Source organism: Drosophila nasuta, chromosome 2R, assembly GCF_023558535.2.
Source record: "Drosophila nasuta strain 15112-1781.00 chromosome 2R, ASM2355853v1, whole genome shotgun sequence".
NCBI classification, from domain to species: Eukaryota; Metazoa; Arthropoda; class Insecta; order Diptera; family Drosophilidae; genus Drosophila; species Drosophila nasuta.
This window is the reverse complement of record NC_083456.1, coordinates 14,438,059-14,454,207: the sequence shown is the minus strand read 5'-3', so window position 1 is coordinate 14,454,207 and position 16,149 is coordinate 14,438,059. Positions and strand designations below refer to the sequence as shown.

The following is a 16,149-nucleotide window of genomic DNA, read 5'->3' as shown; positions in this document are numbered from 1 at the left end:
CATAATTTCTGTATTAAAAAAAATTAAGTATACGACATCAGATACACACTTTAATTTTATGCATCGTTCTGTATTACGCATTATAGTATTATATATAATTTATACATCTCCCTAATAAGTATTTTCTATCACGTCGGTAATTACTGCAGCATAATTTCCCTATTTACTTTTCTCGTTAATCATTTCTTTTCTTTCTCTTTCTTTTTATGAATTTTTTGCTTTTTTTTGCATAAGTGGCAGTTGCCCTGCATTTTAAGTTCTTGAATCTGTTGGCGGTTCTTTCGTTTTCTGCCAGAGAGCGTTGAGAACCCGTTAGTTAAAGTCGCAGTCGCAGTCGCAGTTGCGGCGTCTTCTCTTCTTGGCCACTTGTCAGCTGTCGCTTACGTAGCGTTACCGTTATTGCCTGGCTTTGGAAACTCGGTCAAGAGTGTCTCATTCATGCCGTGATTGCATAATGTACCGTTGCGTTGCAAGTTGCCAGTTGCCAGTTGCCAGTTGCGCGTTGTCCGTTGCCTGTTGCCAGTTTAGTCGTCCATTGGCCATTCCCATTCCCATTGTCCGCGTCGTCCGTGGTTGCACTTTTTTTGTTGCTGTTACTGTTGCTGTTGCTCTTCTTGGTCTTGGGTGCGCTTCTAGGTAATTTATTGACGCATGCCTCCACATTTGACAATGACAACCAGTTGCATATGGTCATGATGCCTGAGCGATAGAGAGAGAGAAAGAGGGGGAGACGCCTCCCCATGGCGTTGCATGCGATGCGGCAGCTAACGGTATTCATTATTGATGAGCGGCAAATGTAAAACATTTTCCTCTTTCGCTGTCTTTTCTTTTTATTTAGCCATTAGTGTGAATTTATTGGTAAGATGGACCAGTCCAAAACAGTTGCTTCTCTTCTTTTTGTTTTTTTCGTTTAGTTTTTTGTTGCCTGGAAACGTTCTTTCCGCAACCGTTAAGCAGCCAGAAGGCAAGGCATGACCTGATTATGGCAGGACTGGTTTAGTCGGAGCACAGCTCCAAGCAGATGACCAACGATTTGTTAAGATGACAAGATAATGCTCTCGCCTTCCGACTGCTGCTCGGGTTGGAGCTTCTCTCATCTTAATGGCACTTTTAGAGGATATGAAAAACAAAACGCGAGATCTTTAATGAATAGGCGAAGAATGTTTACGACTAAGCTATTGAATTAGTCAATTTTTCACATTTCTTATAACCCATAATTTAAAATAATAATAACAAAATTAAATAATATAAAAAACAATCGTAAAACTTGTTTACTTTAATTTTGAAGGTGTATGTTAAAATAGAGTTTGAATTGAGGGAATCAGTTGTGGGATTGAAATTCATGTCTTAAAATTGCAGACTCATTAAACTTTCTAAATTACTCTAATTCCTAAACATTTAATTATTTACTTGATTATAAATTTCCATGTATATATATTTCTTTGCCTTAAACCATTCAATATAAGAAACTCATTTTATTTGTGTATTATTTTTTTTATACATTTTTTTAAAATTACATCAACTTTTTAATAATTTACATTCTCTGCGATTATATTTTCCAACTTGTACTTGATTCGTTTCTTTTTAATAACATATGCATTTTTATAATGCGTACATAAAGAATTCAACAAAAGAGCATAAGAGGACTTAATAAAATTAAATATGACTTGTATTTTTGTGTTTAAAAGATCTGTAAGAATGATTTAAAAAAATTAGTTAAGACAAGAGATTTATTTGGAGTAGGTATTAAAACTTGAAAGACTTTCATATTTGCGACTAAAATAAGATTACAAAAACACAGACTATTTCTAGCAATTTTTATGGCTGAGTTGCTCGCAATTGTCCGATACTCCCACGTCTGGACATCTGTGATCCCGCAGAGTGGAATCAGTTGAATTGTCAGTGGACTTGTGCAGCACCTTGTCACTTTTGGAGCTTGTCACTTGGCAGACGAGTTGGCAGCCACAGTTGGGAGCTGCGAGCTGCGAGCTGTGAGCTGTTTGACTCCTTGTCGTGCGGTATGCAACGTTGATCCATAAATTTACAAAACCAGCGACGCGCTTCGCATGGCAGCGGCAGCAACAACAAAAACAACAACGCAACTGCAAAAGCAAAACAAAATAACAACGACGAGACAACGAGACGGCGGTGGCGACGGCGATGGCGGCATTAATAATAGCAAACAACACACACAGGCAACACCAAATGAGGGGGGGCTGTTGCAAATCTGCTGCCGGTGCAACAGCAACAGCAACAACAACAATAACAACAACACTTGGAGCACCAACGACAGAAATGATCTTAAATGAATGCGGAAGTTTTTCTTGGGGTTTCGTAACCAGCTACATGGCAGCAGCAACAACAACAACAACAACATCAGCAGCAGCAGCAGCAACAAACGCTCCCAAAGAGGTCGCAATTCCAGTGGCAAGCAGCAACAGTCGCAGCCAAGCTGGCAACCAAACGTTGCTACATTTATATATCTATGTATTTATGTATGTATGTAGTGTGTGTGTGTGTGTGTGCAACGTCGAGTCGATTGCCGTGAGTCCATAATCATAGATGCAGCAAGTCTCGAGCCTCTCAGAGATTGAGTCCGATGTGAACGCTTTATAGCCATGGACATATTAAAATTAATCCAATGATTGCAGCAGCCGCTGCTGCTGCCACTTGCAAAAAGTGGCAAAAAATTGTTGGCCAATTTGGAAGCTGAAGCTGAAGCTGGGCTGCAACGCCTCAAATGGCCAACCAAATGGCTATGCGGGATGCGCCTCCTAAGCCGAGCGTGTGAATCCGCAGCAGCAACCACAACAGCAACAACAGCAGCAACAACAGCAACAGCAGCAGCTGCTGCTCGAAAGTTATTTGATAGCCAATTTGCCAGAATCCTGCAAGCTTAGCCGAAATTCAAGCAAGTCGAATTCTCATGTGCCCAATCAGCCGGAAGATGCCACACTATGTGCCACATTGTGTGTGTGTGTGGCACTCTCGTTGCCCTCAATTCAAGGTTCAAGGATGCTGCAAGTAAGTATTGAATGTCCTCCATGCAATTGCTTCTTTCTTCCTTCCTTCCATTCATAACGTGTGAAAGTCCCTTTTCACTGTGTGTGTGTGGGCAGCGACGAGACAATTTTCTGCATAAACTCATAAATATCAAAGTGTGATCTAAACGCAGCAGCGCCAGGCGCCGCAGTCGAAGTCGAAGTCGAAGGCGAAGTCGCAATCACCTTGAACTTGACAAAGAGCGTCTGTTGCCTTGACAACTCATAAATAAACTGTGAATTATGAACCGAAAAACGAGATAACTGATATGAACATGTATTTGCCACACCAATTTTCCTTGCAACCAACACACACACACATATCGAGAGTGTGCGGCTCATAATCCATAATATTGTGTCATGTTCATGATCAGCGCGCCGCTTGCCTCTGCCTCTGCCTCTGCCTCTGTGTGCGGCATGCGGCATGTTGTGAAAATGTTTTTTTCTTTTTTATTTTGTGGCAAAATTATTTGGAAAACAGCAAACGAAAGTAAAAGAAAGATACAGGCATTGCCTTGGCCTCTAATGAAGTGGTAAGGAAGGCGCTTGCAACAGCCGACTGCAACGTGCCGCTGTGCGCCCGAAACGAAGGCAGAAAAAAAAATATGAATTTTTACTTTCACCGCATGTGGCATGGCATTTGTGTTTTTCAGGTTTTCGCCTGAATTTGAACTTGAGCTGGCGGCAAATCTTTGCCGATTGCCAAGGCTGCCCAAAGGTTAGGTGTGGTCTCTTGCTCTTGGTCTTGGCCAGATAAGATCCAGCTGAGTTTGGTTGTTTGGGCTTAAATATGCTGCTAAAAGGCGCTGATAAAGATGTCTGCTTAGATAGCGAAAATTGACAAATAAACACATACACACACACACATACACATTCACACTCGCTCGCTCTCAGAGTGTTGCATGGAAATGTGTAACATGCAACATTTCCGCATCGCGCTCAAGTGGCGACTCTTTAACAGTGAGACGCGCTCTTAGGCGGCAAACAGCAACAGTAACAGCTTTTTGTTTTTGGTTCGCTTCAAACCAACAAATCGACCATCGAGCCGGGCCCAAAGCGCTTCGAGCCAGGTTCGCTTCGGTTTCATTCGCTTCGTTGTCTAAGCTTCGGCTTCGGCTGTCGCTGCTGTTCGTTGTTGCTTCGGTTTCGATCATGGAAGTAATACGTCACTAGGGTGAACGTACCTCGCAGATGTTAGTGGGTCACTATTTGTACGGTCAACGAACCTTTCGCCCGTTTGTAAATACAACAAAAAAAAAGCAACGTAAAGAGAAGAAAAGCACAGCGGAGGATGCTGCTTGCTTGCTTGCTGCTGCTTGCTTTCTTTCTTAGCCATTTCTCAGCGAGACAGAGATAGAAACAGAGCGAGAGCGAGAGCGACTTGTTGTTGTCTTGACTAACTTGACTGGTTGACTTGCAGTCGTAATTTACTTGGGCTATGGGTTGATCGTCAGCATCTCGTCTCGTTTATGCATCCTGCTGCTGCTGCTGCTGCTGCTGCCCCTCCTCCTCCTGCCTGCCTCTCACCCCTCTCTTCATCCAGCCCTAGCCCAGTTTTGTTGTTGTTATTGCCATTTTGGTTGAATTGCATTGCTTGCAGCCAAGAGTCAGGCAACCAAAGCAGCCAGCACCCACTTTTGTGCCTCTCCCCTCCCATCTCCCATCACCCATCACGCCTTCAACCCGCTGCAGTGCAGCAGCTGCATTGCATTGCCAATGTGTTCTTATTATATGCCTTCAAACAGGTCTCTCTTCTACTCTCTCGCTCTCGCTCTCTCTCTTATCTCTCTTTCTTGCCTTAGCTTTGCTTGGTTTGGTTTGGTTTGGTTTTCACGTGATTATCATGATCATCATTACCTCTGCAGCCACATTAATATCGTCATCTTCGGGCCACACTCACACACACACACACATAGAGAGAGCTGTTCACATGCAAGTTTACCGGCTGAAGTTGCCATGACTTGTGTGTGTGTGTGTTTGTTTATGTGTGAGTGTGTGGAGAGTAAGACCATAGAAATGCATTTCCGCATATTTTACACCACTAAAAAGTCAAAAAATGTTTGTTTACTCTTTTGTTGTGGGCCGTTCGTTCGTTCGTTCGTTCTGTTTGCTTCCACATGTGTTCTTCCCCCTCTTCGGTTGCCTCCCCTCCAAGTAATTGAAACCATTATCATTAACTCACTTTGTACTCTGCAGCTCAACTCACATCTTCTCTCGACGTCTCACACTCAGTTCTTGCCGCCATTATAATGAAGTAATTACGCTCTCTCTTTCGCTCCTTGTGAAGAATTCTGCACTGATTTGCTTCTCTATCTTCCCTATATACAATACTATACCATATATCATACATACTCCTCATTTGATAAGATGTCACTGAACCCAACAGAACTGATTAAAATGTTTGTTTTGCTATTTCATTTTGCCATATCATTATTGATGCTAATTTCTATGAAAGTCTTAAGAATGTGAAAATTATTCAAATGATGCTCTATAAAACACATAAACGTTTAACTTTGCTTTTCTTTACCAATCCGTATAAAGTTCTTGAGCAGGGAATTTAGTATATTTTAACATGCCACAAAAGAGAGCGTTTAAAACATTTAAATTTACATTTGCTATCATGCAATGTGTGAATCACGTTTTATGATTTTATTAAACAGTGCCAATAAATAAATAAGAGATAAGTTTGTCTAACGAAAATAATTATTATAGAATTTAGAAAATAACATAGACATACATTTTATTAATAACACAACGTTTATAATACAGAGCCACAAATAGATGGTTATTAATTTATTTATGTTTCTTTTAAACTTGTAATAACTTTGGTTAATTTTTTTAATTTTAAGTATAAATTTAACATTGTTAAATCGCCCTAAATAAATTTCTAATGTTTTGAATATTTTGGATGACTTTAAATTCATTTTAATGAAGAGAATAATAATTTTATTTGAATCTTAAAATTACTTTAAGTAAAATTAATTATTATTAAAAAATTCCATTTTATTTTTATCTCACTTGCATCGGTATTAACTTTTAAGCTGGGGCTGCTTTTCTTTTTATTTGTCTGATCAATTCTAAATTAATTTCTTTTAATTAAATTTTCTTATATAAAGATTGAAATGTATTAGCAAAATATAAAATCTCATAAAAATTCAAATGCTTAATTTTACATGTATTATTTTTTTTTATTGGTAGTATGTAATCCTTGAGGTTGTATAAAATTAAATAAATTATTATATTAAACATTATATCAAATAATTCCCCCTGTCCATGGGTCGGGTGGTAACTTAAAACACAAAAAAAAACATTATATCATCAATATTTTCACCTTTATTGATATCTTTCATTGCTTAAATTCTTTGATGATTTAGTATACATACTTAAACTAATAAATCAATTTAATATATGTACATACTTTTATATTTATTAACACTAGATGTTTAAGATAAGATAAGATAAAATATTCTTAATAAATTCTTTTATATAGTACAGAAAAAAATGTCCATTAATTGTTGCACATCTTTCGCACTTTTCTTGTGCAACAAAGTGAAGAGCAAGCTTTGAGTACAGTGACATTGTTATGATTTCAACACAGTACATCAATTACTCCATCTGTAATATGATAAAGAGCTGACCATCTTGATCAGATGGAGAGACATTGAGACATGGAGACATGGAGGCATCCCGCTAGCTTCTTCTTTGCGACATGACTCTTTTTCTATGTTTCTACGAATTTTGTTATCAACGAAAAGTGCACGATCATGCCAATAAAAGCGTAGCTGGAATTGGATACGGATTCGGGAATGGGAGTGAGAATCAGAGCGGGAATGGAACTGAGAATCGGGAACCGGGAACTGGGGAAAATGCTTGGCATGGTAACAAACTTATTGCATTTCGCGTTTAAGTGTCAATGATCTCGTTAACAAAAGTTGAAACATTTCACGCATCGCGCGGGTTCATTCAACTACGACACACACACACAGACACACACATACACATAGAAAAGATATGGCCAACTGATCACAGTGTGATATACCGATTGCTTGAGCTATGGTTCAAGTTGGTAATGGCCAAATCATGCACGAAATTTTGCACAAAGAAGATAAATTAATATGGTCAGCATGTCATGAATTAGGTTTCTTCAATAGCTCTGGCTGCCTGGCTGCGCTTCTGGCCAACAGTCTTTCTTTCTTTTATTTTTGGGTTTTGGTATTTGGCATTTCGGTAGCTTGACAGCTGGTCGCTGCTCGGTCTGTGGGCCACAAAGCAACAAACAAACAGAGGAGAGCTAGAGAGCTTGGCTATAAGCACAAATCACACACAAAAAAAAAACGAAAAACCAAAAACGAAAAAAAAAACCAACATGAAACTTACAAACTTTCACGCAAAACGTACATTCAACTCCGATTCCAGGTTGTTGGCAATGTGGAGGAAGCTAGAAGCGAAATCCAGAGTCCAGAACTCAGAACTCAGAAGTCAGAACCCGGGAGTGGCAAATAGACATACATACAGAACAGATATATAGTCAGTAGTAGTTGAGCTGGAGATGCGAGATGGAGAGTCATGGACACGTATGAATTCCCATAAATCAGCTGTGAGCCAAAGGGTCAAATACCTCTAGGCGAGCTAAAAATTACACGCGAACAGAGAACATGTGTCGAAAGGAGAAATTAAAACAAAATTAGTTTTACTTTACACGCTCTGTATACATACATAAGTATTTGTTGTATCTCTGCATTTGTATCTGTATCTGAGTGTCTCTGTAAGTGTATCTCTTACTGCCTCTCTGTCTCTGTCTTTGTATCTGTATCTATGTGTGTATCTTAATTTGTCCGATTCATATGAATCTGTAAAGTTGGCTAATGAGATGGAATGTAACTCTGCTGCCCAGCAGATATCTCCTCCTAAGATCAAGTAATTTTGTGTAAGTGTAGAAATCTTTAAAGAAAGTGGAGAAATTCTTTTGTTGTTGCTTGCTATTACAAATTTTGATTAATGGCCAATGTAAAACTCCAATTCAATATCAAAGATACTTTATGCAGACTTCAATTCGGTTAAGAATCGAAAAATCTTCACTGAAGAAAGTGCAAATTAAACGAAAAAGAAATTTGATTTATTGCAATTTAAATTCTTTTGCCAAGCAACTGCATTTTAAGCAGACTACAAAGATACTTTTTGTATCTTTCAATTTGTCAATTGCAAATACATGACTAAAGTTGATTAATGAGTGGAAAAATCTGTGGTAGAAAAAAGTGGAAAGTTTCTTTAGTGGTTCTTTGATATTGTGTATTTGATTTATGGCAATTTTAAATATATATTTTTGACAATGCAATTTTATATATTGAACAATAAAAAAAGATCACAAAAATAACATACTTATCGAATATTCCAAATTACTTTCCGTAATAACCAAAAATCTGAAAACTTGTCTAATGAGATGAAAGATCTTCTTCGAAGAAAGTGTAGAAATTCTTCAGCTTTAAGGAGAGTTTTTATAACTTTCAAGATCTTCTCTAAAGTAAGTACAGAATGTCTGGAGTTGTATTGCAAAATTGATTTATTACAATTTAAATATCCTTTCTGCATCTTTAAATTTTTGAGTTACATATAAATTTTAAAAGTTCGCTGAGCTTGAAGATCTCTCCAAAGCAAGTGTAGACTTTCTGGAGCTGTATTGTAAATGTGATTTATTGCAATTTGAATATTGGTTCTTGGCAATGCAACTGCATATCAAACACGCCAAGATACTTTGTATGTGTGGCAATACATTTTGGATATTCAACACACACACACATATGCACTTACACACGCACCACAATAAGTTTTGGCCGAGGATCAGTGGGAATCAGAGTGTGGGAAGCAAAAGAAAAACCCTAAAAACAGCAACCCGACTTTTGTGTGGCCATAAAAACGCGTGAGTTACGTCTCTTCTGTGCCGTCAAACTCTGCGCTCTTCCAGTCAGTCAGTCAGCCAGGCAAAGAACAGTCCGTCATTCAGTCAGTCAAGTCAGTCAGTCAGTTAGACATTCCCGGTGAGCGTCATCATCATAAGCCAAAATACAAAAAGAAGAGCTCTGCTGGAGTTTGGCCAAACAAATGCAAAGTAAATTAAACATTGGCCCAGCCCCGCTCAGCTGCTGCCCCTTCTCCCACCACTCCCCCCTCCTCTCGCTGTCCAGTGTGTTCGCCTCGCTCTTTGTCTTACCCTTTGCCAAAAAGCCTCGGCTGATGAGACGACGCTGTGGCTTCTTTGGCTTTTTCGGCTTTTGGCCGCCGCGGCTGCTACGTTTAATGCGCCACGGTGTTACCAAAGTGGCAACGACAGTTGCGGCCATTCACCTCCCAAAAAAAAATACAAAAAACCATATGAGTGGTCATTGTGTGTGTGTGTGTGTGTGTGGTGTACATACATATGTATGCAGCGTGTAACAGACACAATACCAACTTGCTGTAACCAAGTTGCGGTCGCTAGTTGGAGGCCAGGCCCCAAGCACACACACATATACACACTCATACATGCACACACATTTAATGCGTTTCGATTCTATGTGCGTACTTTGCTTTTCTTTTCTTTTTTTGGCGGCTTTCTTGTGTGTGCGTATTATATATTTATATGTATTTGGGTTTCATTGTCAGTGTAAGGCATGCAACAAGAATGCTGCCACAGTAAAGCTCACTCATAAGCTCACACATACACACACACACACACTCGGGCAGACAGCAACAATGAAGAGCTTGTTGTAATGGCTTTGGAAACACGTTCCTCCTGCTTTTTGGCCTGCTTCTTTGTAAGCCACAAAACTCGTGCTCTGCGGGCCAGGGCCAGAGTTGTGATTGACATTGGGCAGGGTCGTCGTCGCTGTCGCTGTCGCCGTCGGCGTTGCAGGCTACGACGTCGACTGACATGCTAATGTGTAAAGAGTTTCAAGATACGGATTTCAGCTACAAAACAAACAACTCAAGTGTGTAAGTGGCCCAAGGGAGGGGGCAGAGAGGGAGTGCAATTACGACTGCCCAAGCGCACCCGGCAAAAGTTCAAGCAAAACAAAATCAGCTGACTGTGCGAGAGAGCCACACTCAAAGAGCGAGAGAGCGAGCTTCACTCACACACACGAAGAGAGCGCAAGCTGTTTGCGCGAGAGCACAAAACAGAGTGAGAGAGTGAGAGAGAGCGTAAGCAAACACAACAGGCTGCAATAATGCGGAAGTATGGCGATGTTGCTGCTGACGTCAACTGCGACGTCAGCGGTGACAGCGACAGCGACGTTCATGTAATGCATTTGGAGCCAGCGCCAGCCATGTGACTTTGTGGGAGCAAACAAAACTGAGCGCCAGCCGCGAACTGGTTTCCCCAGCTATAGTGGAAGTGCGTATGCTTACATGTATGTATATGTGTGTGTGTTTGTCACTGTTTAGACAAACATTGTTTATAACTTGTTTATATAAATATTGTTAATTTTGTATGTGGCCGCCACTCAGCACAGCAAGCATTTAAGGCTCCTTGCCGGCGACAGCGGCAGCGACAGTTTCTCTTTACGTTTTGCTCTCTCGTTCGCCTGGTGTCATGAATATTACAAGTTAATACAACTGCGAGTGTGTGTGTGTATGTAAGTGGGGAAGAGAGCAGTAAATTGAAAGAGCGGCGCTCGATCGTTAAAAGCGCAATTAACTGCTCAGTAACAATATCAAATCAGAATCAAAATCGTTTTAATGAATTGCAGAAAATTGCTCAGATTGCCGCGCATCATTTACTATAAGTCGCGAACATTATGAGACTCAATTGACATTTGGACACTTGGCTGACTTTAATGTTTCTTTTGCGGCGACTGCGGGAAATATTGTGGGATTAAAACGCAGGAAATTCCAAGCTACAATTTTGATATTGGATTATTCGCAATTGAATCGCGATTTATCAAGTAATGATTCATTGTTTAAAAGGGGGATTTTCTATTCGTTAAAACGTTTAATTTTAAAGTGGGAACTGGATTGAACGTGGATATTTATATGATTATTATTTATAGGTATCATCATTTGCATTTATGCATTTCCAATTAGACTTGAAGGTGCTCATTCCCATTCCCCATTTCCACTCGCATTCCCATTCCCAGTTCCAATTCCAGCCCCATTCCCAGGCACATTCACACGTGCAATATCCAGCAGGAAAGTTACTCGCTATCAAGCGATACCGATGCATTAGATGCGCTCACACACAACTGCAACAAAGTTACACTTGGGTGTTTATGCAAGTGTGAGTGAGTATGCATGAAAAGAATCCAAACTGGTAATGAAAATAAAGTGCACGTCGCATGCGGTAATAATAACAATAAAATAAAATAACAAATTACACGCAACACTGCCGCCTGGGCCCGGCTTTGGTTCTGTCTCCAACTCCGACTCTGACTCCCTGTCGCTGTCGCTGTCTCCACAGTCTCCACACTCTACACACAGGGCATGCATGGGCATGCACGCTGTCCGATAATTACACAGACACGGCAACACAAAAACAATTGAACAGCCGCCGACGCCGACGTCGCTGCTGTTATTGCTGCTGCCGCTTTTGTAGGAAGGGGGGAGCTGTACAATCGTGTGGCCCCATTTCGCAGAAAGCAGGCGGAGAGAGAAGACAACGGGAGAGGAAGAATGAGAGAGAGAGAGCGCAAGCAATGTTGCTGTCCAAATATCAAAAAAGGGTTACAGCCAAGGGCAAAAGACTGTAGTCTGGAGGTTCATAGCTTACAAGGCAGCTAAGCCAAACAACTCTTAGCTTGACATTCTCTTTTCCTTTAACTCTCTCTTACTCTTTGTTCTGAAGAGCACACCAGCTCTAACGCACACAGACACACACTCAAGCATAGCAACGAAAGGTGCTACGAGCCGAAGCTTAGTTGTGCAGCTCAGACAATCTGGGTCACATTTTGCCATTGAACCGGTGACGTCACAGCAGGGCAACGACCTCAAAGCACGACCAGCAACAGCAGCAGCAACAGCAACAGCAGCAACCATTGGAAAGCGTGCAAGCAAACATTTTTTACAACGACAACACGAAGCCGAAGCTGAACTGAACTGAACTGAAGCTAAAGCCTTAGCCTCTGTCTCAGCTTCAGCTTCAGCTTCAGCTTGAGTCTCAGTCTCAGCTACATTTCTGGTTTGGTCGCTGGCTGATTTGTTGCCCAGCAAAGCTGTGTGTGCGACACACCACATACAACACCACCGGCTTGCCGCCCCACCTCTTGGTGTAACCACAGCACAACACAGCACAGCACAACACACAGCCAGCCTTCCCCGCCCCCAACAGTTCATTAGATGCCATGTGCTATCATGGCGGAACAAACATGATTTGGCAGCACACTGAGCCTGACACTGAGACTAAGGCTAAGACCAAAGCGTCTTTTTTTTTCTGACCAACACTGAACTGAACTGCCGCGACTTTTACTAGATACATATACATATATTTATATATATTGTATACACGGTATAATCGTGTGCTTAGTCTTTTGCATGTGCACTCGCAATTGTTTGCTTGCTATCTATCAGAGAGACAGAGAAATAGAGGACCAGAGGAACCCATGTGGTCCACGCTCGACTATTCTATTTATAATTATGTTATTTGTATTTATGCAGGCGATTAGATAAGCTCACAGAACTTAGCTGCCTTTACTACTATGGACTGTATTCTAGTGCATATATAGAACCACGTCGAACATAGCGCCGAAATAGCTCAGTTGGGAGAGCGTTAGACTGAAGATCTAAAGGTCCCCGGTTCAATCCCGGGTTTCGGCATCTAACTTTTTTGACATTTTTAAATTCTATGCTTATTTATTTTGATATTTTTATTTACTTTGTACCGCCTACTGTAATTTAAATTTATATTTTCTACTTTTTAATGTTAGGAAAATCTAGTTCTCGGTGTTCTTTGTTTCTTTGCCCAGTATTTCAATATAAAATAATGTGTTTTCTAATGGTTTCCGTTTTAATAAAAAGAATGATAATGTGAAGGTATTTTAAGTTTTCTGTTTACTATTCTTTTTAAAGGAAAATAAATTGTTCCTGCGATAAAAATATAATAATAATATATGGGTAATTTAACATTGAAAATAACATAAACTGAAACAAATTCAAGAATAAGAAAAGTTAATTTTTGTAGCTCTAGATAAGTAGAGCTTAGAATGGTTTTGGAATTTTGTTTCTGTTTTGTTTTCTGTTGTGATTCTGTTGTTACCAAAAAATCAACGAATTTATATATTTTATCGTAAAACAGATGAAGTTCCTAAAATCAATCTTAGCTCTAAATATAGTGCTTATCTAAAGCTTTATAACTTATTTTTAAAATTGTTTCAGTTTATGTTATTTTCACTGTAAAAAGTCTTGCACGGGACAAATTTCGCCATGGAATTACCCATATATTACATTATGAATGTTATTTTTTTTAATGCTCTAGTAGCAGATTTTCTTCAAAGTTTTGGTCTAAAATTTGTATAATTAATAAAATAACTAAACAGCTTAGTTATTTATCTGCAAGGCTGCAATTTGATAGCAATTTTTTGCAGTTGTCCAGAATCTGGCCTCTGTCCTGCAGAGGCATTTGGCTGTCAATCAAAAGAAGATGCACAGCAAATTGAACTAAGCCGGCACAGCAAATGCCTTTCACCTCAAAGGAAAGGTGCAGATTAAGCTGAATAATGGACACAACTCAATCAAACAGCAGGCTAAACAAGGACACAGGCCAAGGACAAGGGAAAGGGAAAGGGAAATGCAAATCGCATTATTAACGCAGCCACAGGCAGGCAGATCCTGCTCGGACCATGTCCTGGCCATTGTCCAGCGAGCGAGGCAAAAGTGTGACGAATGCGTTGACAACAATTAACATTTCAATTGTGCTATAAAGGTGTGTTTGTGTGTGGGTGTGCGAAAGGTGAAAAGCAGGTAGGCAACTGACCTGGTGGACAAATCAATTGCGATTCAAGTGGACAACTGATTGAATTCTATCCTGGACAGAAGCTGCTGCTATTGCAGTTGGAGGTGGGGCCACAGATAAATCCATCCTGGCAGCTGCAACACACACTAACATACGAGTGTATGCAAAAAGGGGCACGGGGCATGCGGCTGGCCAACAGCTGCCTCAGCGTCTAGGACGCGTGCTAAGCGTAGACCACAAAAGCCATTGACTTGATATGGAATAGAAAAAAAAGAAATGAAAATAAAACGAAACGAAAGATTGCTGCCTCGTTACGCCCAAGCCTATATCGCATATCCGTTTGGCATAAAAAATACAAAAAACAAATGCTCTTGCCACATGGCACCCTCAGATGACGACGTTGCTGTCGTCTCCTCTCGTGTCTTTTGCATAAAACACAAAAAAAAAAAAAATATGAGCCTCTCAGGTTTTTTTTTATTCATTTTCTATAGACATTTTTTTCAACAATTTCATTGTGTTTTTTGTTGTGGTTTTTTTTTTTGCTTTTGTTGTGCGTCTCTCATTGAAAGTGAAAGATGGTAAGGGGCACCCTCAAATTGCAGCATCTTGTGGCCAGGAAGTGTGGCAGCCGCGAATAAAAAATAGAAGAAAGAATGAACGAAAAAAGTGAAAAGATCCTTTTCGGGGTGCCGATTGTCTACGATGAGATTGTGAGGAAATGATTTTGTGCTGCGTTTTTTATGATTGGTTTGAGCCACGGCAACAAGAGAACAGCGAGTTCATTTCGACTGTGGGGTAGTTTTGTTCTGCGCAGCGAAGAACATTTAAATATTGTGTAAGATTTTCCACTACAGGGTATTATGTAGTCGCATATTGCAAACGTGCTCTCTCTCTGCCCTTATGCTAAACATCGTAAATGTTGAGGGTGCGTCGTCTGCAGCGTCTTTTACTCTCGTTTTTAGCTCGCACCCCTTGGAAGGTGGCTCGCTGCTCAACAGATGCGCTTAGAATTTAGAAATATGCAAACTTGTACTAGGCACACAGCGAACCGTGGAGGCCATGTGGCTTCTCTGCCACATTCCTCAGCGTCAAAGCAATTACGCGCACAATGTGCACCACATACGAGGCGAGGCACGTGTTTACAACTTACATGCAACACTTAGATATATGAACATATATTAGCTAAGCACGTTGGGTTGCTGTTGTAAGGGTTGCGACCCCCAGCCGAATGTGTGCGTGGCATGTAAACTTTGGTGTATTCGTAGCACAAATTCCTGTAAAAGGTATTAGGCTTGCAGGGACGCAAAGTCAGTGCAACAATGTGTGGCGAGATTACAGGCGACGCGACGCGACGACGCTTTACAAAGTTGGAGCTCAGCCTGAGGGTCGCTCCTGGAATAAGCTATTTACTACCACCAAACAACATTGACTGCACAGTGGTACAAGAAGAGGGAGCAGGCAACATATTTTGTGAAAATCCTATTACTCAAAAATATTATGATGAAAATATATAAAAATTGACTGAACTATTAACCCATAGTCTAAGCGGTATAAGCTAGGAGGTTGACATTTCTAAAAAAAAAACTTAATTATGAAATAATTAGCTTTAAGAATTTTACGAAGGCATGAAGACACAACTACACGCAGTTAAAATTATAAGAGCTATGAGGCTGACGTTTTTAAAGACTATATGATATTTTAAGTAAGTGCCTCCTGTAATAAAAAGTCTTATGAATTTGACAATGCTGAGAAAGAATACGTGCAGTTGAAAAATACTATGAAAGTATTAATATTTATGTATATCAAATAGCAAGCGAGGTTTTAAGTCAAAATTAACGAAATTGTACCCAAAAATATAAAGATAATAATTTATTTTATAAAGCAGTAATCGAGAACTATAAAACTATAAAATAAATTATAGGCATTATTAATAAAGCAATTTACAATTAACAACACTACAACAAAATGATACAAATATCTGTTTCAAAATTATAATTTTTGTTGTATACTTATTTAGCAACTCTTGCCTCACTGTTTGCGCTTTGTGCAGCTGAGAGAAAGCTAGGGCTTTCCCTCTATCTCTCTTTGCAGCTGCGCAGATGGAGTCCTTGTACATACATATGTAAATTTGCATCTCACAGGACACTTTACTGACGGTTTCTGTTCGCCTGGTAGCAGAATCTACAACAT

The 16,149-nt window shown here is 40.0% G+C and overlaps 1 non-coding gene across 1 annotated transcript; it reads left to right on the top strand.

The window, feature by feature from the left end:
• Window positions 1–12,751: 12,751 nt before the first annotated feature.
• Trnaf-gaa (transfer RNA phenylalanine (anticodon GAA)) lies at window positions 12,752–12,824 on the top strand. The gene has a single exon. It is a non-coding gene; the product is annotated as a tRNA-Phe (tRNA).
• The last annotated feature ends 3,325 nt before the right edge of the window (window positions 12,825–16,149 follow it).